Here is a 22236-nt window from a genome sequence, read left to right on the forward strand (position 1 = left end):
AAGATGAAAAAATGGAGCTGGGCAGGCCATGTAATGTGTAGAATGGATAACCGGTGGACCATTAGAGTTACAGAATGGATACCAAGAGAAGGGAAGCGCAGTCGAGGACGGCAGAAAACTAGGTGGAGTGATGAAGTTAGGAAATTCGCAGGCGCAAGTTGGAATCAGCTAGCGCAAGACAGGGGTAATTGGAGATCGCAGGGAGAGGCCTTCGTCCTGCAGTGGACATAAATATAGGCTGATGATGATGATGACATTATCTAAAACACTATCATATGATGTTTCCAGCGTCACAAAGGACGCCTGCTGTTACTGCTAAGAGCAAGAATAAGTACTTTTTTTCGTAGGAGTCACGTTAAGTGAATAAACGTGATTCATCGTATTTTAAGGTAGCCACCAAATTAAGAATCTGCAAGTCAAAATGTTTGCTTCGAAGAGTATTCGTGGGCGACGAAATAGGCTAATACGTAAGCCAGGCAGCATACAAAGACTTAAAAACGTTGTGGTAATGATGCAAAACATGAAGCAGATTTCTGACTACTTTCGACGTTTTAGAGACATCTTCGACCAGAAAGATATAATCAGGTTTTTTAATACGTTTAGGAAATGTATTCGAAGACTAGTTACATATATCTCTTTTCGAAACCGTCTTGAGAGCATGTTCCAGGTGGAATATGTCACTTCTATGTCGGCCCTCTAGCCGCAGAGGAGCGAAGCTTGCTCGGTTTGCTCTGCAGCCTTTAGAGGGATGATAGGTGATAGCAGTGTCGCAGGCAGAGCTGTCGGAGGGCCGATGCGCCATGTTGCGGATGGGGTTGAGTACGTACCGAATTATATGCTGCTAGTTATTCTCAGCAAATACGTGAAGTTGGCAGCAGTCACCGCGTGTAATTTTTTGTGTGTTGTAGTGTATCGTAGACGATGACAAATGGCGAGAAGAGCTGCGTTCATGTCCTAGTAGTGCTACCGCAAGATATGAATTTATATTCATTTAAGGCGTGAGCTACGGAGTTTATCGAGTGGACGAAACTGTGCAATTGCAGCTTACGGATAATGTTGCTGTGGCGTGCGATGGGCGCTTTTTATACCTTCCCCGGAGATGCTCTGGCCCACGAACTCACAGACATCGATGAGCGGAAGCATGCCTATTAATGCCTGTTGTAAGCACTCAGTTTCTTGAGTATTTAACCTTCTTAATTGTCGCACTTGTTCGAACAATACGTTGCACAAATGCATGTCGTTAATGCACAATGTTATAGAAGGAGAACGGCACATTTCTAGGCGAGAGCATTTCTTTGCCGACCACTGCCCATTTGGACCTGCTGCTGGTGCCTCGTCCACTCGGTTGCTCATTCGCTCGCTGGTTCGTTCGTTCGTTCGTTCGTTCGTTCTTTCATTTGTTGTCGTTCTCTTGCTCACTTGCTCGTCAGTTTGCTCGCTCGTTTGCTCGCTATTTGCACGTTCATCCGTTTGTTGTTCGCCGGCTCGCATGTTTTTTTGGTTCCTTAACCGCTGGCTTGCACGTTCGTGCGTTTGTTCTGCGGCAGAGAACGGGATCTTGCCACGTCGAGATACAAGAACCCGCTAACTTTATTCTCCCTGCTTGTGCGCTCGCTCCCACTGCTCCTGCGCCGCCACAGAGCCTCTCGCAGCAAAGACGGAGTCTCGGCAGAAAGCACACCGGAGCGTAGTTGCTTAAGAAATTCTGAAAAGAGGTGGGGATGGTTTAAACATAACGAGGTAATGGTTCTTGTAAACAGTGTCAGCTGTCGCTAAAGGCCATCAGCTTTTAGGCAGCTGTTCTATTGATACGAATTCCGGAGTGTGGCTATGCGATCCGCGTAACCGTTGTACGGCGTGACGTCGTGAGGTGTTCGGCAGCACTGCGTCGAGACGGCGTGGTGAGGGTGGGATGCCGAATAAATCATGCCAGCAGGTGTGTCGACGAAACGGTCTCAAAGCATAGGCTGGATGCGCCCTCACGTGCGAGTGACCATACAGCTTAAAACGGTCAGCTGAAAATGCTGGCAGATGACATCGGTGCGATGCGGTGTATAATCCAAGCAACAAATGGGAGTGCCGCATAAAATGCTGGGTGTAGGAGTTGAGTGCAATTGTAAATAGCAAATGTAAACGTAACCTTATGGGCGGCAGAAAAATCGGCGGCGGAGGGAACAAAGAGGAAACTTTGCCCCGCCTGACACTCGGCTTGAAGCCTATTTAGTAAACCCCATTTTTTCGTGTCGTAACAGTGTTTTTTAACTGCGGGTCCCTTTCATAGATTTTTAAAATTTGGTATTTCTCTCATACTGTTGCTTACTTTTGCTTTTATATGTTTCGTTATAAGCAGCAGTATTTTGAAAGAACGAATAGACATGCCACTTATCTACCAAGCATATCTAAGCTTCAAGTTCAATGCTACGACGTTGAGTGCAACTACTTATAAACATACCAGTGATGCTATCTAGGTGTGAATTTCTGGTGCAGCCACTGCCATGTACATTGACAACATGTCACCGATAAACGTTGTACAGAATTTGTGTCCACTTCTACAAAATGGAGCGCCAGTTTAAGTATATAGAAGCAAGTGCGTTCACATTGAGAACATTTGAATTACCAGCGCAGAATAGCGGGTCCACTGAATCATTCAGTGTCAGCGGGACTGCAGGATGTTACAGAGAGAGAGAGAGAGAGAATAAACTGTATTGTACGAAGAGTGGTTGGTGTGGTTATTCTCGGGTGGAGCCCTCTTGTAGAGCCCCACTGGCCGCGGCGGCTCGCCGGGCCTGGTCCAGGGTCGCCAGTTGGCTTCCAGTGCCAGCTCGGAAAGTCGTGCCTCCCAAGACCACGTTGTGAGTGTCTGTGATGAGCTCACCAGCCTGGATACTGCCTCGGCTGGGCGTTCCGTACACTGGTATGTAATGTGTGTCAGTGTGGCTGTGTGGTCGTTGCACCAGGGGCATACACTGGTTGTGTATACCTCTGGAAACATTGCGTGCAACCTTAATATATGCGGGTAAGTGTTGGTTTGAAGGCGGCGCCAGTCCCTGGCTTGTTGGCTGCTTAACTTGGGATTTGGAGGAGCGTACTTTCGTCTGGTCAGACGTTGGTCCTCTAAAATCTGCCTGCTCGTGATGGGATCTTCATGGTGGTTTGTGAGGGGCCTCGAAGAGTCTTCTGTGGCTCGGCCAGCAAGTCCGCGAGCTACACTGTCGGTCTCCTCGTTGCCTTCGAGGCCTGTGTGCCCTGGGCACCAGACGATCCCATGGTCGTCAGTCAGCGTGGGGCCCAGGATATCGGTGACGCACCTGGGAAGTGTGCCTCTAATATATAACCGACAGGCGGCCTGTGAATCCGTCAGGATATATGCGGAGCGACCTCTTCGTTCTGCTTCTTGATTGCGAGGGCTATGGCTGCTGCCTCTGCGGTGGCGCTTGATCTGGTGCGTATAGATGCACAGGCCACCACTTTCTTTTGGTTAGCTACTGCCGTTGCGTATGCCGGTTTTCTGGGGCCTTGTGGTGTTGTGGAGTAAAGGCTAGCGTCGGTGAAGTAAGTATCAGGATCGTTCCTTCTCTGGAGGAGTTTTCGTGCTCGTGCTTGCTGGCGCTTTTGGTTGTATAGCGGATGCATGTTCTTGGGGACCGGTTCCACGATGATGCGAGCCCGTTGGTCCATCGGTACGATGACTGCGTCGTCTCCGCAGTATTGGGGGATGAGCGGGTATCCCAGTCTTTGCAGTAGTTGTCTGCCCTGGTGTGTGGTGTTGAGTCGTTCTGTTTGTGCGATTTGCGTGGCGGCGGCCAGTTCTTCATATGTGTTATTCATGCCTAACGACATGTGCCTGTCTGTGCTCGTGCAATTCGGAAGTTGGAGTGCAGCTTTGTATGCGATTCTTATGATCGCATCTGTCGATGTTTTCTATTTCGGTCTTGCGTGTAGCTTGGAAGGGCAGAGCGAATGTGATTCGGGTGAGGACGAAGGCCTGTACGAGGCGTAATGTCTCGCCTTCTGTCATCCCATCTTTCTTCTTGCTATTCTAGCTATGAGTTGTAATACTTTTTACGGTGTGTTTGAGTTTGTCTATTGCCGTCTTTACGCTGTTATTTTCTTGTATGTGCATTGCCAGGATTCGTGCTACCGGGGTTCTGTTGATGCATTGTCCGGCAATCGTCAGGTGAAGTGGGGGTGCACAATTGGACTGGGTGCGCGGTGGTCTTATCTGCAGGTATTCCGATTTGTTTGGGGCGCAGGTCATACCTGCCGCCTGAAGGTAGCTTTGAATCTTGTCTATAGCGTTTGCAGGACATCTTGCCGTTCTCCATAGGAGCCCTTTGTTGCCCATAGTGTAATGTCGTCCGCGTAAAAGGCACAACCCAGATTCGGTATATCCTCGAGTTGTAGGACTAGCTTCCGGAGCCCGATGTTAAACAGGAATGGGGCAGGATGGAACCCTGGGGCGTGCCTTTAAGTGGAAGTTCGTATGGTGGTGAGTTGGTTCCGGCCATACCAATCTGTGCCTTGCGATTGCCAAGGAATGTAGAGGCATAATGGAATATGCGTTCACCGCATCCAATGGCTGTGAGGCCGTCTAGTATGGCATAGTGCGCGATGTTGTCGAAGGCATTTTCGATGTCGAGGGCAAGGAGTAAGTTGTTGAGGCTGCCTGGAGGTGGGTTGAGCACCTCCTCTTTGAGCAATAAGAATATGTCCTGGCAGACATCCCTCGCCTGAATCCGTACATAGATGTTGGTAGGAGCCCCTGTTCTTCTGTGTATTGTTCGAGGTGAGTGAGTATGACTTTTTCAAACATTTTGCCCATACAGGATGTTAGTGATGTTGGTCGCAGCTGGTCAAGGCTTCTCCGCTTTCCTGGTTTCGGTATTAGTACGATCTGGGCCATTGTCCACTCAGTGGGTAGTTTTCAACCCGGTGTCGATATTTCTTGATTGAAGTGGTCCGTGATGGCTTGTAATGTGTCAGTGCTAAGGTTCCGTATCATGGCGTTTGTAATACCATCCAATCCGAGTGCTGTATTCTTTTTGAAGGTTTGCGCCGCTGCATACACCTCTGCGAAGGTGATGGGTGCGTCCAGCTCGTGTTTGTGTGTTCCTTTGTATTCTTGACTAGTTATTGAATTTCCGTCCCACTTGCATTCTCCTGTGTACCGTTGTTTCAGCTCTTGTATTAACTGATCATGGTCCCCTTGAAATTCCCCTGCTAACCGTTGGAGTGTAGCATTTGTTTCGGTTCTTGTGGTCGAGGGGTCCAAAGACTCCGTAGGATGTTCCATGTCTTTTCCGTGCTGATTGTGCCTCTTAGGGAGTCACAGAATGTGCGCCAATTGTTATGGTAGAGTTCTTTCGCGTATGCGTTCGCCTTCCTGTGATTTCCGCTATTCGGAGTCTCAGTTTTCTGTTTAGTTTCTGTCGGCGCCACCGTTTGGTGAGTCCCCGATGAGCTTCCCAAAGGTGTGTCATGTGATTGTCGATGGCGGGGGTGTCTGTCGTAGTCTGATATATTTGAGTGTTTTCATCATAGAGGCCATTAATGTAGTGAGTCCAGTCAGCTGTGGTTGCTGGTTTGGGCCCATTTCCTACTTCTCGTTGCTCTCGATACTTAGTCCAGTTTGTGATTTTGGCTTTTCCGAGGGGGCGTCGTAGTTGAGCTGTCTCATAGGTTATTTCCACTATATTATGATCGCTTCCCAGGGTGTCATCCAACACGTTCCAGCGCATGGCCCTGGCATTGTTGGTGATGGCAAGGTCGGGTGTGGTGTCCCTGTTTACGCTGTTTCCCATTCGGGTTGGCCTTCCCGGTGTCGTGAGGAGTATGTAGTCATATCGCTGTATCGCCTCTAGTAGTCTCGTACCTTTGGGTCTGTCTTTGGCGTATCCCCATGTCGTGTGCCATGCGTTGAAATCCCCTGTGATGATTAGGCGGTCGCGTGGTTCAAGCGTGGTGTTCAGATGTTGGAAGATGTTAAGCGATGTGATCCAAAGCTCCTCATCAGCAGAACGCTGTCTGGACTGTGTGCTAATATTTTTTCTGTGAAAGGTGCACTGGCTTGCCAGTATTTACTAGTATTAATACAGATACAAGTAGATTTTACAATTAATTTCTTCACTCTGTATACTGCTAACCAACAGAGCAGCAAGGGTGTTCAGTTCATTTTTATGCGTTTATAAGTTCATATTATAAATTTTATACATTTCTTTCTCGTGCACAGTGGGGTTGATATCATATGCACTGCAGCGCAAAAGGTACAGAACTTGCAATAGAGGAGACGAGAAAGGTAGACAAAAATTACACCATCTTCCCGTAGGGGAACCCTGAGTAGTGTGCGAAGCAGCCATGGGGTCGACTCAAGGTAATTTTATCAGCTGTATAAACTTGGACATGCAGCAGCACCAGCAACGCGCAGAACTGTTGACAACGCCGTCGGCGTTTTTCCCGCGTTCGCACCGAACGCGCGCGGCGTTGGTGACTGTTGCCGGTGCCTCTGCGGCGCCTTTCGTCGCGCCTCTAACCTAAGCTGCTTCGCATTATCGCGCGTGGAGCCGCAGGTGTTGCCATTCGTTTGCGCAATCCGGAAAGGAGAGGAGCGTTGGAGAGGAGAGGAAGAATGCCGAGAGGAGATGAGACAAGGAGGGGAGGGGGAGGAGGATGCGCATGAACATTGCGGGTGCGGACGCCGCACGGCGGATTCAGGGAGGGACATGGCCCCGAGCATAAGATGCTTCGCATCTAAGAAATTGTTCTCAACGGCAGCTTGTATTGTCTCTCAAGTATCGGCGGTGGTGGTGTCAAGGTCTCGTTCATCTGGTATATACCAAAATTGGCATAGAAGCGTACGAATGTATGACTAGCTTGAGTGATAAGTCATGCCATCAATAACAACACATGCTCGTTAGTTACGTCACGATTAACGATAAGGCCAAACTTGCCCGTTTTCTTTTTCAAGGTACTTAAGAAGGTAATGAAACATTTTAGTCTCACTCTAAGTAACGCATTGGAAAGTATACCGTCTAACACCTTTCGGAAAGCCGTCCACTCACTTACATTTCTGTTAAATGGCTCTGTCTATAGTTCAGCTAGTCGTATTTCGATATTTCTATTGCTCAATTGGCGAAGGCGGTCGTGGTACTCGCCGTGCTTGCTGGGCCCACATCTTCGCGGACGATGTCGAGTTCTTCAATGCAGCACTGGAGGCCTGCAAGTGTGGCAACTGCTTTATCTTAGTCATCCACGGCCATAGCGTATGCACCTTCTAGCTCCTTTGTTTGAAAATGATCGTCTATTTCGGCACAAATCCTGGCACTATTGCGTCCGAAAACAGCAATGCGGATTTTTTGTGTGCTCATCACTGGCAGCACCTTCACCAGCGTTCGCCTAGACATTAATAGGTCCCTACGCCAACAATGACGTGCAAACAACGACACCCCCTTTGAAGTGACAACAACCGCAGCACTCCGTGGAAGCGGGAACGACGGCGAAGGCCAGTCTCAAGACTGTAACAAGCTGACTGTTACAGACGACAAAGAGATGTTGGCGACTTTCGTGGCAACAGCGTGGACGGCTGTTTCCAGCTTGCCTCGTCATTGCGATAGGGCGGTTTGAAAGTTGAACATCAGAGTGCGGACACAGGCAACGTGGTGCGACCAAGGGCGCAGTGCTGTCAACAGCCCGACCCCTCTGATTGTCCGCAATGAAGTCATAGACTTTCCTGTGTATGTAGCTAGGGACAAAAAACTGTTTAAAAATGACCTGCTGTGTGTGTTGACGTGTGTGCTGATGCCTGAGCTCAGAGATTTATTAAGCTCAGACAATAAAAGGCCTCCGACATGGAGTATTCTCCCATATCTAGAGCCAGTTGTATATATGTAAAATAACCCGCTTCCGGTTTCGTACAACTCAGAAACCAGACACTCGGACCTAGAAATGGACGACGTCGTCGATCCGCTTCGCCATTTTAATGAGACGCCCCGGTATAGCGCAAGCCACTTACATTGTTTAAGGGGCTTCGGTGGCGTAGGCAAGTGATCCTGTGAGTGACGGCTGAGCTCGAACGACGAACCTCAGAACCACATCACAACAGTACTCAAGCACTTCTTTTTCGTGATGAGTGCCACTCAGTCAGCACTGCCACTTCCCAAAATATATGTCACGTCGTTTATAATATTTCGCTTCTGCACCTGCTGATGCAACCTTTCTTTCTTTCTTTCTGCACAAAGGACAGAAAATGGAGCAAACGCAAAAGGCTTGTAGCCTGACAAAAGGCCTTTGCTCCAATACAGTGCGGCACGCAGGCCATATTATATTGTCACGTGCAACAGAAGGACTTCAGAGCAAGAAGTACTGCACCGGCAGAGACGAGTACTAGCCAGGAAGATGGCTGACCCCAAAAATGAAAAACCTCTTCGTCTTCTCTCCTTGCCTGAATACTGGCTCGCGCTCGCCGCAGCTCGAGACCTCGTGGCAAAAAAAACGGGCATCGTCCCGATGCTAGCGCTAGTCGACGTATGTAGAGGGAAAGCAAAAAGAAAAAGAAGGAAGGAAAGAAAATTACATATACAGAGTAATGTAACGTATATTATACAGAAGCGTCATTAGATATACACATATATACATATTACCGCACTTGTAATATTAAAACATGTTGACAATACACTAGCTGTGATTGCTCATCACTCCCAGATAAGCAAAACAAGGAGATGTGCACGAATCCAGAAAAAACAAAACAGAACGTATGCTTAGAACCTTCAAAGCGGTAGCAGCGTTAAAGACAAAAACACAGATGAAGACACCAGGAAAAGGGATGATTGTTCAACTACTTAGACGATGCTTTCACTATAATGCACTATATGTCTTCGATTTGAAACATTTCATGACTGCTGTGGTACGCAGAAATCTGTGAGATTTTCCACTCATTGATGTTGCTGTTGGCAGCGCCTAAAAACAGGGACAAATATAAAGGCACATACAAAGGTGTTGGCTGTTCATCAAGAACCTGACCACTGCTTTCAATTTAACGGACAAGATAATGTCGTCGACTTAAAGCGTTTCATGACTCCTATGTGGATGTAGAAATCCGTGGGATTTTGTCGCTCATTGATGTTACTGGTGGCGATCCCCGATGAGACTAACGATGTGCCAATTATTATTTATTGAATGACTTCTCCTTGTTGGGACTTTTGACGCTGTGTTCCATTTGGCTTGAAGGCCACGTATCCAAAATTTCGGCATTAGAGCTGTGACGCATTGAACGGACCTTGAGGCACACGGCTATAAAAAAATGTCACAGTTTCGCCCTGAGGGCGAAGCAATGAATGTGATAGCAACACAGCAATGTCATACGAAGTAAGGTGAGCGGCTTTGGTAGCAATATGAATTGTAGTAAACATGAGCTGATTAAGTAAGCAGGTGTGCTGCGGCGTAAGTAGACCGACAAGAAGACAGACTCGATGACCACGAGAAGGCGCGTGTGAAACGGTGGTGTTGATGAGTGAGTGAGTGAAACAACTTTATTGACGATCCGGCATAAAGGGGGGAAGGGGTAGGGGAATTAAAGCGAGACACTAGCGTGCTCGAACGTCTTCGGAGCAGCAACGCACTCGCGTCAAACCCGTGGGGGCGCCGCTTTCGGCGCTGGCGTTCAAGGATGCTAAGCACGTGCTGGACCACGTCTCTATTGGTGTTGATGAGAAGCGGTTCCGGTGGGCAGCGCGTGCGAAGGGACACACCTGTAGCGCTGCACTGCCAATCCGGGCAGCATTGCATGTGTAGCGTGCGTTGGAAAATGTGGCCCGACTATTACTAACTGAATGAACAAGCGTGGTGTGAGCGCACACAAACATGAATAGATCACACTGAATGACTGCAGACAACGACTGTCAAAACGCTGGCAGCAAGAACATACGCCGCAGCGGGCGAAGGTACGTGCGGTCTATCGCTCAACGGAAACTCAGCAGCGAATGCACAGCGCATAAAGGTCAGAGCCGTGTGGAGATAAGAGACGGTGCGGGCGAGCGACGAACGCGGTTGTTGGCAGAGTAGAAGTGCGCCCCACCCCCCCTCCCTCCGGCGCTGGCTTCCGGCTTCCTTGCTTGCGCGTGGGAGATTGAGTGCGTTCGCTCTCCGTGATAGCGCGCGTCTCCGCACGCTTCCGCTCGGGCATACGGCGTGCGGCGAAGATTTATTTATACGGAACCTCACGGCGACGGCGACGACGACGGCGACGCCGACAGCATAAATCCGATTGAAGTGTCCATATAATTGCTATCGCAATAAAAAAAGTTGTCGCAGTTTCACCTGAAAGGCGAAGCATCAATTGCGATAGCAAATTTGTAGAGAGCTATACGGAGTAATGATATTAGCTTTATCAGCTGTATAAACTTGGACATGCAGCAGCACCGGCAACACGTAGAACTGTTGTCGACGCCGTCAGCGTTTTTCCCGCGTTCGCTCAAAATGCGTGCGGCGTTGGTGACTGTTGCCGGAGCCTCTGATATAAATAGGCACTTGGTGCGGCAGCTAAACGTCGCCTCCATTCCCTCCCCCTCCCCCACGGTCTCTCGCGCGTCGGAAGAAGGCGCGTTTGCTCTACATATATGGTGATTGTAAAGGAGGAAAGAGACGCCTACTTCTGCAGCCCTTAAGGGAGCACGGCGCAGAACGCGCGTTTGTTCTCCGCCGTGCGCTCACTCCCCGTGAAAGCGCGCGCCCCTCGCGCCCTTTCACTCGCACGTACAGCGTTTGGCTCGCGGCGACCATTTCATCTCCATTGACGACATACGGAACCTCACAGCGACGGCGACGCCGACGGCAGAAATCTGCTTTTGAGTGTCCATATAATTGCTATAGCAATAAAACTCGAGGCAGCCTACGCTCACTGTTTATTGCGGCAGCAATTAGATGGAAACTCCTGTTGCATTTCCCACCATCGGCATTGCCGTGATGGTCCGTATAAAGTTCCAGTGCGATATAACATCATGCCCGCGCGCCGTATGCTGTGTGTTCGACTAAAAGGGTGCGAGGGTGAGCCGAGGATGGTGCCTCGATATCGTGCACGCAAGGAAGAATGCAGGGATTAAGCGCACTGCCTTCTATCACACACAAGGCACCAGGGAAGGGGGGGGGCGTTCTTTTCCGGCAGCGGCTGCGTAAGTCGCGGCTGAGCGCGGCCGCACGGGCCCTACCTTGATGGCGACCTGCGATAGGGAACGTCTTTAGGTGCGCTGAGGGTTAATAGCTTCGTGCACGCTGTCTTCTCGCCGCTTAGTTGGCGTTGAAGGGAGAAGCAGCACGAACGTCAATTTGCTCGTTGCTACTACTGATTTTCCTCACGCCAGCGTTTTGATAGCGAGTGTGCGCGCTGATCTAGAGAGGTGAGTTCATGTTTGCCTGTGCGCGCGTCACCATGCTTGGTAACTTAGCGAATGTTTATGACTTTATGTGGTCAATAAAACTAACATCCTAACTTCGTACAGCAGTCTAATAATTTTCTATTGGAATTTATGCTTCACATTTCGGGTGAAGTCGTGGCTTTGTTAAGCTTAAAAAAAGTTGCAGTGGCTTAGCTCGGCTATGCCAGGATATACGTAGCGTTAGCAAAGGTTCAGCTGATTATTCTTAGCTTTTTCTTAAGCTTATTCTTAAGATAAGATTATTCTTATGAGTCAAGCTTCTCTGTTCTTCTGCGCTGTTGAGCAGCATTTGCGCTCTCCTTCTCCATGGCTATACCACACTGGCAAACGCCAGTCAGAAGCGCAGCGGCTCCAGCGCAGTGTCAGGCGGCGACTGCACAGCGAGCGCGCACCGGCGCCAGTGCGTCTACCACGGCTACGACGTCACTCCTCTGGAATGCGCAGACCGGCGGCGGTGAGTCGCGCGCGGCGGCGGCGGAGTGCGCGAGAGGTGCCGGCTCCGGTGGCTCCGGTGCGCAAGCCGTGTGACATCACTGATCATTGCGCATGCGCAGCACGGCTCTTGGTGTGCCGCGCGAAACAGGCTTGGCTAGGCCAGTGTAGCTAACGCTACAAAAACCAGAAAAGAGGCTGCTTTCTCGCGCGCTGCTATGATTCGCTACGCGTGGTAGGCTAGCTGCCACATCATTTACCGGCATCCCCTTTCCCTACGTCCCAACAGAAACAGATACGCGCTGATAATGCATTTGCAATCCGTGCATGGCATACTCATCCGCTCATTAAGCCCTCTGGGAAGTGGTTTTCGAGCGCTTTCCTGAAAGTTTACTTTCCCTACGAGTTCAAGTATTGAGCGCCTCGCAAGAACACTCTAGGAGCGTTTGTTCTCCAATCTTTCCACGGAATTTTAGTTACTCAATACACTGTATTACTCTACCAGATCGATATTGCCTAAACTAGTTGGCGAAACACATTTACCCGTGCTTCCATAGATTCTTTTAATGAATCTACCGTGAAACATTCCGTGCGAAAAGATCCTCACGAAAGCAAGCGTACTTTTGCCTTCAGTCAACTGCTTTTTTGAACGTGTGTTATTGGCGGTAACAAACCATTTTATTGCGATAGCAATTATATGGACACTTGAACCGGATTTCTGCCGTCGGCGTCGCCGTCGTCGTCGCCGTCGCCGTTGCCGTCGCCGTCGCCGTTGCCGTCGCCGTGAGGTTCTCTATAGATAAAATCTTCGCCGCGCGCCGTATGCCCGAGAGGAAGCGTGTGGGGACGCGCGCTATCACGGAGAGCGAACGCACTCAATCTCCCACGCGCAAGCAAGGAAGCAGGAAGCCAGCGCCGGAGGGAGCAAGGGGGGGGGGGGGGGGCGCACTTCTCTGCCAACAACCGCGCTCGTCGCTCGCTCGCACCATCTCTTATCTCCACGCGGCTCTGACCTTTAAGCGCCGGCGCATTCAGTTTCCGTTGAAGCGATAGACCGCACGTACCTTCGCCCGCTGCGGCGCATGCTTGCTGCCAGCATTTTGACAGTCGTTGTCTGCTGTCATTCAGTGTGATCTCTTCGTGTTTGTGCGCGCTCACACCACGCTTGTTCATTCAGTTCGTAATAGTCGGGCCACATTTTCCAACGCACGCTACACACGCAATGCTGCCCGGATCGGCAGTGCAGCGCTACAGGTGTGTCCCTTCGCACGCGCGCTGCCCACGGGAAGCGCTTCTCATCAACACCACCGTTTCACACGCGCCTTCTCGTGGTCATCGAGTCTCTCTTCATGTCGGTCTACTTACGCCGCAGCACACCTGCTTACTTAATCAGCTCATGTTTACTACAATTCATATTGCTACCAAAGCCGCTCACCTTACTTCGTATGACATTGCTGTGTTGCTATCGCATTCATTGCTTCGCCCTTAGGGCGAAACTGTGACATTTTTTTGATGTACCTGCAGAGGACTGCAAACGTTTTGTCAAAAAAAAAACAACTCATACAGCGGGTTAGCACTTCTCTATTTCTTATGATGATGTACGACTTGATATGTTTTCCGTTTTCTTAGGTTGCGATAATTGTGCAAGATATGTGAGCTTTACTTTGGAAGAACATTTTATTCCTAAGTCGACGCCACATTCCTTAAAGAAATCCGGAACGCAAGCTGTTCTCACTAGTGCTTTGCTCAACCAGTTCGAAACAAATTTGTTTCATTAAAGCGAGGAACCTTCATTCTAACGAATCTCGAAAGCTTTTCAGCATCATTTACCACACTCGTATGAACAGAGAGTGTGATGATGTCTTTGTGTTTATAGAACTGCTTATATTATTTCGAAAGGTATCTGGTGCTAGCATTCATGCGAGTTTTTAACGGGAGCTATAAAAAAGCAATGCCCTTAATGCAATAAATAACAGAAAAGAGCGTATGTGGCACATTGAATATAATATGCCCAGCTTTATAAAGCAACGTTGTTGGTCTTAGTGCAGATCATATTTTACACATGGTGGTGGTTTACTGAACTAAAAATAATTAACGATTGACCCGTTGCTTTACCGATAAAGAAGCGATTTTGTGGAAACCTTGATTGTGCTATTCATGGCATCCAATTACCGATCTTTCCGTGCAAGCAAGAAACATGCACTTACTCTCGCTCTCAGCTGTAACAGGATACAGTACTTGAGCCGCTGAAAGAACAGCAAGCGTTAGTCGATCATGAAATACAAGTGTGCGCAAATCATTGGAAAGTAGTATAGTAACAGAAAATATAGTCCAAAGAAACGTGAAACTTGGACACGCGAGGAAAACAAGTACGTCCATTGCTTGTGCTGTATAAATATTATGCGAAGGTGCTTGTAAGCGGTGGTATGTACATCGATGGCTATGTACAGATTTCCTCCTAATGTATACGATTTATATAAAACTACTCAGCTTTATCCGAACATAAACTTGGCCTAAATGTATACAAATACGCACAAATATTATAATGTGATTAAGAAAACTTCCACGAACTGTGTATCCTGCTCCATGAACGGCTCTTACAGCAAAAACACAAACTTGAAGCTCGTAATGTAATGAGCAGCGCATGCCATTACGTTCGTTTTATGTGCACCATCCCATGTGCAGATTTGTTTGAATGTTAAGCGCCGGCTACAACTATATATCTGATAATTTGTGGCTAATATTTCGAAATCATGTAGAGTTTTTGCAGCTGGGGAGTCCAGTGCTCATCAAAATAACCCCTCTTCTTGGATGCGCACTTAAGGCTCAATATATTTTCTTCAGCCACGTTATTTCAACTCGCGGATAAAAGATAGAAAGCGAGTATGTACTTTGCTGTTCGCAGTATTTCTTTCGCTTCGCCGACAAATTTGTGGGGTTTTCAAACCATGCTATTATTGCGAAAGCAACTATACGGACACTCACATCGAAAATTAACCATTGGCGTCGCCGTCTGCGTGATACTGCGTATGAAGTACAAGTGCGATAATGTCGGATCGCGCCCCGCGCACAGTGTGTGGGTGGATGCGAGGAATAAGGTGCAAGCGTGAGCTGAAAAGGAGAGGGAGAGTGAGGGGTCGATGATCGCATCTGCCCACGCGCCCACTGTTGCAGATCACGTGAGCAAGTGCGCGCAAGCGAGGGGCGAGGGTTGCGCAGAGGATAACTATACTTAGCGCATGTTGGGGTGTCAGTCAAGCTCTAGAGTCTGAGCAGGACTGCGTTTATCTAGGTCGATTACTCACTGTGGACGCTGTTCATGAGAAAGAAGTTTACAGAAGAATAAAATTGGGCTGGAATGCATACGGCAGGCATTGCCAAATCCTGACTGGGAGCTTACCACTGTCATTGAAAAAAAAAAAACGGTACAATCATTGCATTCTACCGCTGCTTATATAGTGGGCAGACAGTTGGAGGTTCACAAAGAAGCTCAAGAACAAGTTAAGGACCAGGCAAAGGGTGATAGAATAAAAATTGGTTGACGTAACATTAAAGACACCTGTCAAGAGCGGTGTGTATCAGATAGCAAACGGCGATAGCCAATATTCGAGTTGACATTAGGATGAAAAAATCGAGCTGGGCAGGCCTAGTAATGCGTACCGCAGATACGGGTGGACCATTAGAGTACATAATGGGCGCCAAGGAACTTGAAGCGCAGTCGAGGATGAAGAAAATTACGTGAGGTGATGAAATTAGGAAGTACAACAGGCACAAGGAGAAATCAGCTAGCGCACGACAAGGCTAATTGGTGTTTGCTGGGAAAGGCATTTGTCCCGCAGCGGACATAAAACAGGCTGATGATGATGATAAAGCGGGGGGGGGGCGTCTCTTTTTCCCAAGCAGCACGTCAGCTCGGACCAACGTTCTATACGTTTGGCAGTTCGTGGCGGAATGGTGGCCTGAGGTTAACAGCGTGGTTTCAATAGGGCTGTGCCGTTCTGATTTCTGGTCCAATCATGACATAAGATTACCAGCGTGGATCGAATATCAGCTGGGCGATTCTGATAGAGACCTAACGCTGGCCCTGTTTGCACGTGCAGCAAACAATATTACCACTGCCGTTTAACAAGGCTTGAATTATTGGACCGACATTCCTGTGGATTTGCCAACATGGGCTACGAAGTTGGCTTTCTTGGAACTACATAGGGATTGTAGTAAGAAAATTGTTTGTTCCTGATTATTTAAAGGTATTTTTGGACGACTTGCTATACTTAATCATGTTTAAAAAAAGTCAATCTGGGGCTTTAGGTGCCTTTAGGTGCCTAAGGTTTTGGAGGCGTTCCACTCACCTCAAGCCACAGCTTGAGGTGAGTGGGATATGTATTTCCCCATGTAGACAAACAGTATGTTAAATGGCTACCTATATATGCATGATATAATGAAGTAAGAATATGTGGTGCAAAGTATGCAAGTGCTTTGATGAGAACATGAATACCAAATGACGCTTTGTGCAGTAATGAACTGACGTGGAAGTGATATTTTAGGTGTTTGTCAAGGGTAACACCAAGAAATCTCACTTTTTCAGATATCGGTAGTACATAGTTATTCAAAGAAATATTACGGGATTTACTAATACTTTAGGTGGACTATGGAAGAGGACAAACGTGTCTTAACTGGATTTATACACAGTGGGTTTAAGATGCACCATGTGTGGACATTGGAGAGGTCAGTATTAAGTGTGACTTGCAGAGCGCTTAGTGTGTGCTGAGGTGAGTATAATGTAGTGTCGTCGGCATATAATAGGCAGTCTGAATCGGTCAGTACATTAGGTAGTCATTTATGAATAATAAGAAAAGCACGGACCTAAAATGGAACCCTGAGGAACACCTCTGGTAATTAATTTATTGGTAGAGTAATGATCATTTATACAGACAACTATGGAACGATTAGACAAGTAGCAACGGAGCAGTTCGAGAGGTGGGCCAGTAATTGGGCACTCATCACGGATATGTGCGCGCCAGTGTCAATGAGTGCTGGGACACTGACGCCATCAAGTTCTGTTTGGTCGGCAAAGTGATCAGAGGGTTTTGCTGTCGATTCGTCAGTGCAGCGTCACCCCAGAGAACTGTATCGCTTAGTTTTCCGGAAACCGGCATCGGGGCTGCATCGGGGACGGTGGGTGACGACTGCTGCGGGCGTTAGGGACGATGGTCGACGAGCTGGTGGCGAATGGGACTGGTGGCGTCGGAATGACGACAAGGGGTTGTTCCAAAGGGCACGAGCATTATTGTTTGGCTGTTGCGGATCAAATGGAGGCTGGTAACGCGATTGCTATTTCGGGGCGATAACTGGTGAACGGTAGTTGCAGTGGCGAGTAGACAGTAGGGTTGTCACATGGCGAGCACGTGACCAATACACCGGCAGGTAAAACAGATTGACTGAAAAATACAGAAACAGCGTGACACAGGACAAGTGAAGAGCACAGGACAGAGCGCTCTGTCCTGTGCTCTTCACTTGTCCTGTATAGCGCTGTTTCTCTATTTTTGTAATGATGAACTAACCAGCCCCTTTGAACACGCAATTAGCTGATCGTCTGCGGTTCGCCACTCAGCTGGATTTCGGTAGCGCGCCGGATACCACTGACCAGTCGGTGGACGAGGAGCATGCGACAGCTGTGAAAGGCAACGGCACATACAGAGTGAACTCCAAGATTAACGAATTTTTCGCCTGCACAAATGTTGCCGTAGGCAAGTTGTTCGGCTCAATCGGGCGAGAAAAAAAGTATGATTGATCCCTTTTTCGTAGGAATCGATAGAACACGAAAGCCAAACGTGTCCTCACAGACGCTTGTTGCATGTTTGCTTCGTGAACTCAACGTACGCTGCAGTGAAAGGCGCATGATTTGCGTGCCGGCGACCGTGTTGCAAGTTTTCCTTGCGCGGAGATCCTGTTGGCGAGCGGCGTCCAGCTGCCGAGTCACTTCAGCGAAGATATCAGCATTTTGGTGCGTCCGCCAGGTCTTGGTAGCCAGTTGGGTTGCGACGCGCTCAGCTTCCGGAATGCAGAGTGGCGAGTTTGCAAGCGTGCGCTCCGAACGTGAAAAAGCGTTCTTCTTCACGCTGGCGTGTCTCTCACTGGACCAAAGTGATGGTCCGCCTGTCGATGTCGTTGCCTTTCTGCGCCGCTTAGCGGAGCAGTTTTCTTGGTTCTTCCTTACTGGGGACATCGAATGTGAAGCAGTAGGCGACGTGTAAGCACTGCTCATGCATGTTGATGAAGCCGCACTCCGAAGCGCGACGAGGCGCCAAAAGCTAATCGGACCGTAAACGATTAATCCGCACGACCGAAAGACAAACCATGTGCGCCAAGTGCCAACACCCGTCGGATACGCGTCGAAGCCTCCGCTTCGCTGTGACTACCGAAGCGCTCCCCGTGGGCGCTCGTTCAGGTCACGATGCAGTCCTTCGCTTCACCGCTCCTAGATGGCGGTGACATCGCTGTCAACAAAACATATTTTACTCGTTGGTGACAAACGTCACACCCGTTACAGGAACTTTATCGCGGACCCCGGCATAAGCACTGTCGTGTTAATAAGGGCTGCAGGAGCCAAGACTCTAATTATCGCTGCACAATCCGCGTCTGGTCGTCTGAGGATGATAGCCGCTGCATTCCTAGCCTGCCGTCACAGAGTGTGTCGCAGCTGTGTTCGCAAAGGCGCGAACGGCATTGCAATGCGGCGGCTGATGGCCTGCTCAAAGCGTTACGCTATTTTATGATGTCTTGTACTGTTTCACAATTTTTGTAGTTAGAAGGTTGAAAGCATCGTCAGCGACCCCCTTCAGTACAAGTACAACCTTGTCTGACTCAGCTATATCGCTGTCGGCTTTACAAGCACAGAGCCGCACGTCCTGGACGTAAGATATGATGATTCTGTGGACGTTTGGACACGAGCCGCTAGTTCTTTCTAAGCGGTGCTCTTCCGTCCGGGGGACGGCCGAATAAGTCCTTCAGCTTGTTCGCCCTTGCTTGTTTGCATTTTACACGTGTCCCAGTCAGTTAAGCTCTTCCTCGTGGTTGTCATACCACACCTTCACCGTGGCTTGTAGTCGAAGGTCAAGTCAGCCAACAAAATCGGCGCATCCCATTTCTTTTGGGCACTTACCGCTCATACGTGGTGATCCAGTCTTTCACATCGAGGTGGTCGTGCCGCAAAACATTCTTGGACGCCACGGCTGAGCCAGTACAACCGTCGGGGTCGTAGGCGTTGATGTGGTTGGCGCCATTTCGGGTCCTGTTTCGTCCCCATGTTGTCCAGTCCGAGGTGACAATCACTGCCGAGCAGCATTGTTTTTTGTCGTGGGTACGCGGCACACCTCACCAATTTGTGACGTTGCGGAAGTCACATATCAAGATGTATCTACAATATTTTCAAGAGAGCAAACAATATAAACAAGATGGCTGAGTAAACGATAGATAAACAAGATGGATGAAGACGAAGTGCACTTCCACACGTCAAACCGTCTTCTGACTCACGCGATCTCGTGGTTGCGCCGTAACGACATTTTCGCATTTGCCTGCACGTGCGTGATTTCATGCTTGCTAATTTAATTAGTAGGCGAATGTCTACCGCCGTTTATACGTCAATAAATCTTACGAACCTTATTCGTGTAGTTGTTTAATGCTTTGCTGCCGTTTCAGTGCCGATTAATATTTTCTTTTGACTGGTCTCCACAACCATACGGATAACTAGCCACAAATCTGATCTGAACATGTCCGTCGTATACCAACGAGTCGTTGTTCGAGCTTGTGATAATATCGTCCTAAGACGAGAAAGTCGCCGAGCTTCTTCTGAGTGACACATTGTATGGGCAATCTGTCTCCTCCTATTGATGTGAAAATAATGAAATGATAGAACACTGTGGAGCTGCGATCAAAGAGCTAATAAAACGCTGAATGCCTGGTCACCTGTCGTTTGACAGTGTATTAAGCATACAGTGTGTTTCAGCGAACACTTTCAAAATTTATTAAAGGTTACCTGTGGCAGATAGCCCAATTATATGGTTAGTGAGCTGGTCTACTCGAAGAGGCGACATTACTTGTACAAAAAATTGAAATTCATAATCGACTAATTAAAAAATCACTATTTAGTTTTTAACTAATTACCTGATATTGCAATTTACAAATTGCAGCCGTGGAGTTTGCAAGGCGATGGATCCACTTGCAAATAATTCTCAGGATGGCATTAGTTTCGAGATATTAATTCCCGAACTTTGCAGAGAAATGCATTGTTCGTTCCAGTTAATTTTGTGCTTCAATGCATAAAGCGACGTTTTGTTAAGAAACTAACTGGAACCAATGCATTTCTCCGCAAGTTTGTGGATTAATATCTCGAACTGGTGTCATTCCAAGAATTCGTTCCAAGTGGATCCGCCTTGCGATGTCCACAGATACAATTTGTAAATTGCCATATGGACCATCACGTAATAGTTTAAAAACTTATAGTGCATTTTGTTAATTATTTGATTATGCGGTTAAATTGCTTGCGCAAGTAGTGTCCCCGTCTTCGAGTAGACCAGCTCATGAACTAGAATGTGCTATCTGCCACAGGCAACCGTTAAGAATTTCAGAAAGTGTTCGCTTAAACACCCTGTATGTTGAAAGGAAGTCGATGAGAGTGTGATCTTGGCGCTCAATGAGGCCGTTGGTTTGTGAAATCGTGGTAATTAAACTCGCTAAAGACTAGGAGTTTTTTAACGACATCATCAGTGAAGTGCGTTAATAGGGACTAATAAGAATGTGCGGAGTGCCGTTAAATTAAACCCTGGAGTTTTGCGTGCAAGAACCCAGATTTGATTATAAGGGACGCCGTAATGGGGCTCTGCGGATTACTATTACCCCTTGGAGTCATTTGACGTGCAGCTACATTTCATGCACCCCCGAGCGCTTTTGCATTTCTTCACAATTTTGCCTCGTTCTCTGACTTGTCAACTGTGCGCACATTTGTCAAAACTCAGCTGTGCGCACGTTTTCCATACTCTCACAAGCCAGGATGAGCTTTCACGGCTTGAATGTTGACAGGCCGAGGAACTAAAACACTTTTCCTCAGCGTGATCATGTGTTTAGCGTAAACTAGACCATGGCAGGGACTCGCACGAACGCGCAATGAACGACCGTCCCAAACTGGTGGCTTCTGTGTGAGCATGTCGCTGCGAAGAGAAATCACGTCAGTACCACATTGCAAAGTCGCTAGTCGATTACGTAGAATCTTCGTCATTAGTCGTGGGTGTAACGTAGCCGTACAGTATTTTCACTGCAACACCGACGGCCTGCAATGATGACTGAAATAGAAAACACGCCAACTGCCCATTTCATATTGGTGACAGCACGGAAATATCACTTCTGCTCGATGCAATATTTTTTTTTTCAGGGCAATTCGCCAATACCGGACTCGTCACAGAAATTGCAGGGCCGTTTTATTGAGAGCGGCAGTACTAACACTATTTATTTAAAGATGCACTTTCTTCTTGGGCATAACAGCACACAGAGGTTCTCCTCAAAATGATCGCCTACCAACAAAATTGCCTTCGGTAGCACCAGTAGTTACCCAGCGTCGATTGGAAACAGAAGAGGAGGCCACGCTGTGATTGCGAGAAACGTTGCTATGTCGGTGGCAGTGTGAGACTACGAAAATGAGGCAAAGGAGTCAGAGCTCACTAAGGCTCTATTATTCTCGACACGCATGGCGGCTGCACGGCCGCCATTATCCGCCATCTTGGCTGTCTCATTGGCTGTCCAGAGGTCACGTGTTTTGAAATTTTGCCGGGAAACGGAAGTTTTGCAAAATGCAATTTTGCGTTTTCATCAGAATGACGAAACGTGACGTGGAGCTGCAAATTTATTGACACATTTTTTGTGGTCCTTGGCACCTATACTGCGACTTTAGCGCTTTAAAAAGAAAGTGGACCGTAGCGTGCAGAAGCCCGTGCAATTCATCTGTGATTTCGCGAATATGGGGTGGCGTTCCAAGATAGCCGGCATGTGAGCTTGCTGATTGGCTGAAGGAATATCCCGTGAAGAGCGTCACAGGAAGGGCTGTTTCGTAAACGTCAATTTCACGTTGCCTGACGTTGCGCTGGGCCGCCATTGCAGATTTTTTGTGGTGCGACGGCCGCGCGAATTATGATAATGAGCGACCATGTGCAATGGCAGTTGAGAGGAAAGCGTATCGCCGCATTTTCCTGTTATTTGGCGCCATGAAAATCTTTTTCACAACGCGTACTCATAGCATTTGCATCAGTCTCGGGTGGTGTTAGCGTTTGTGTTTTGAACCAATTTTTATTAAAAACACGTTTATTTGAAATCATATTGGTTCAAAGTA

General features: G+C 48.2%; 1 long non-coding RNA gene across 1 annotated transcript in view; it reads right to left on the reverse strand.

The window, feature by feature from the left end:
• LOC125942060 (uncharacterized) overlaps window positions 1-14103 on the reverse strand; it is a 36441-nt gene extending 22338 nt beyond the window's left edge. Inside the window, exon 1 of the long non-coding RNA XR_007464761.1 lies at window positions 14066-14103. This is a non-coding gene — a long non-coding RNA (uncharacterized LOC125942060). The remainder of the gene's footprint in view (window positions 1-14065) is intronic.
• Window positions 14104-22236: the final 8133 nt, after the last annotated feature.

Source organism: Dermacentor silvarum, unplaced genomic scaffold (assembly GCF_013339745.2).
Source record: "Dermacentor silvarum isolate Dsil-2018 unplaced genomic scaffold, BIME_Dsil_1.4 Seq973, whole genome shotgun sequence".
Lineage (NCBI taxonomy): Eukaryota > Metazoa > Arthropoda > Arachnida > Ixodida > Ixodidae > Dermacentor > Dermacentor silvarum.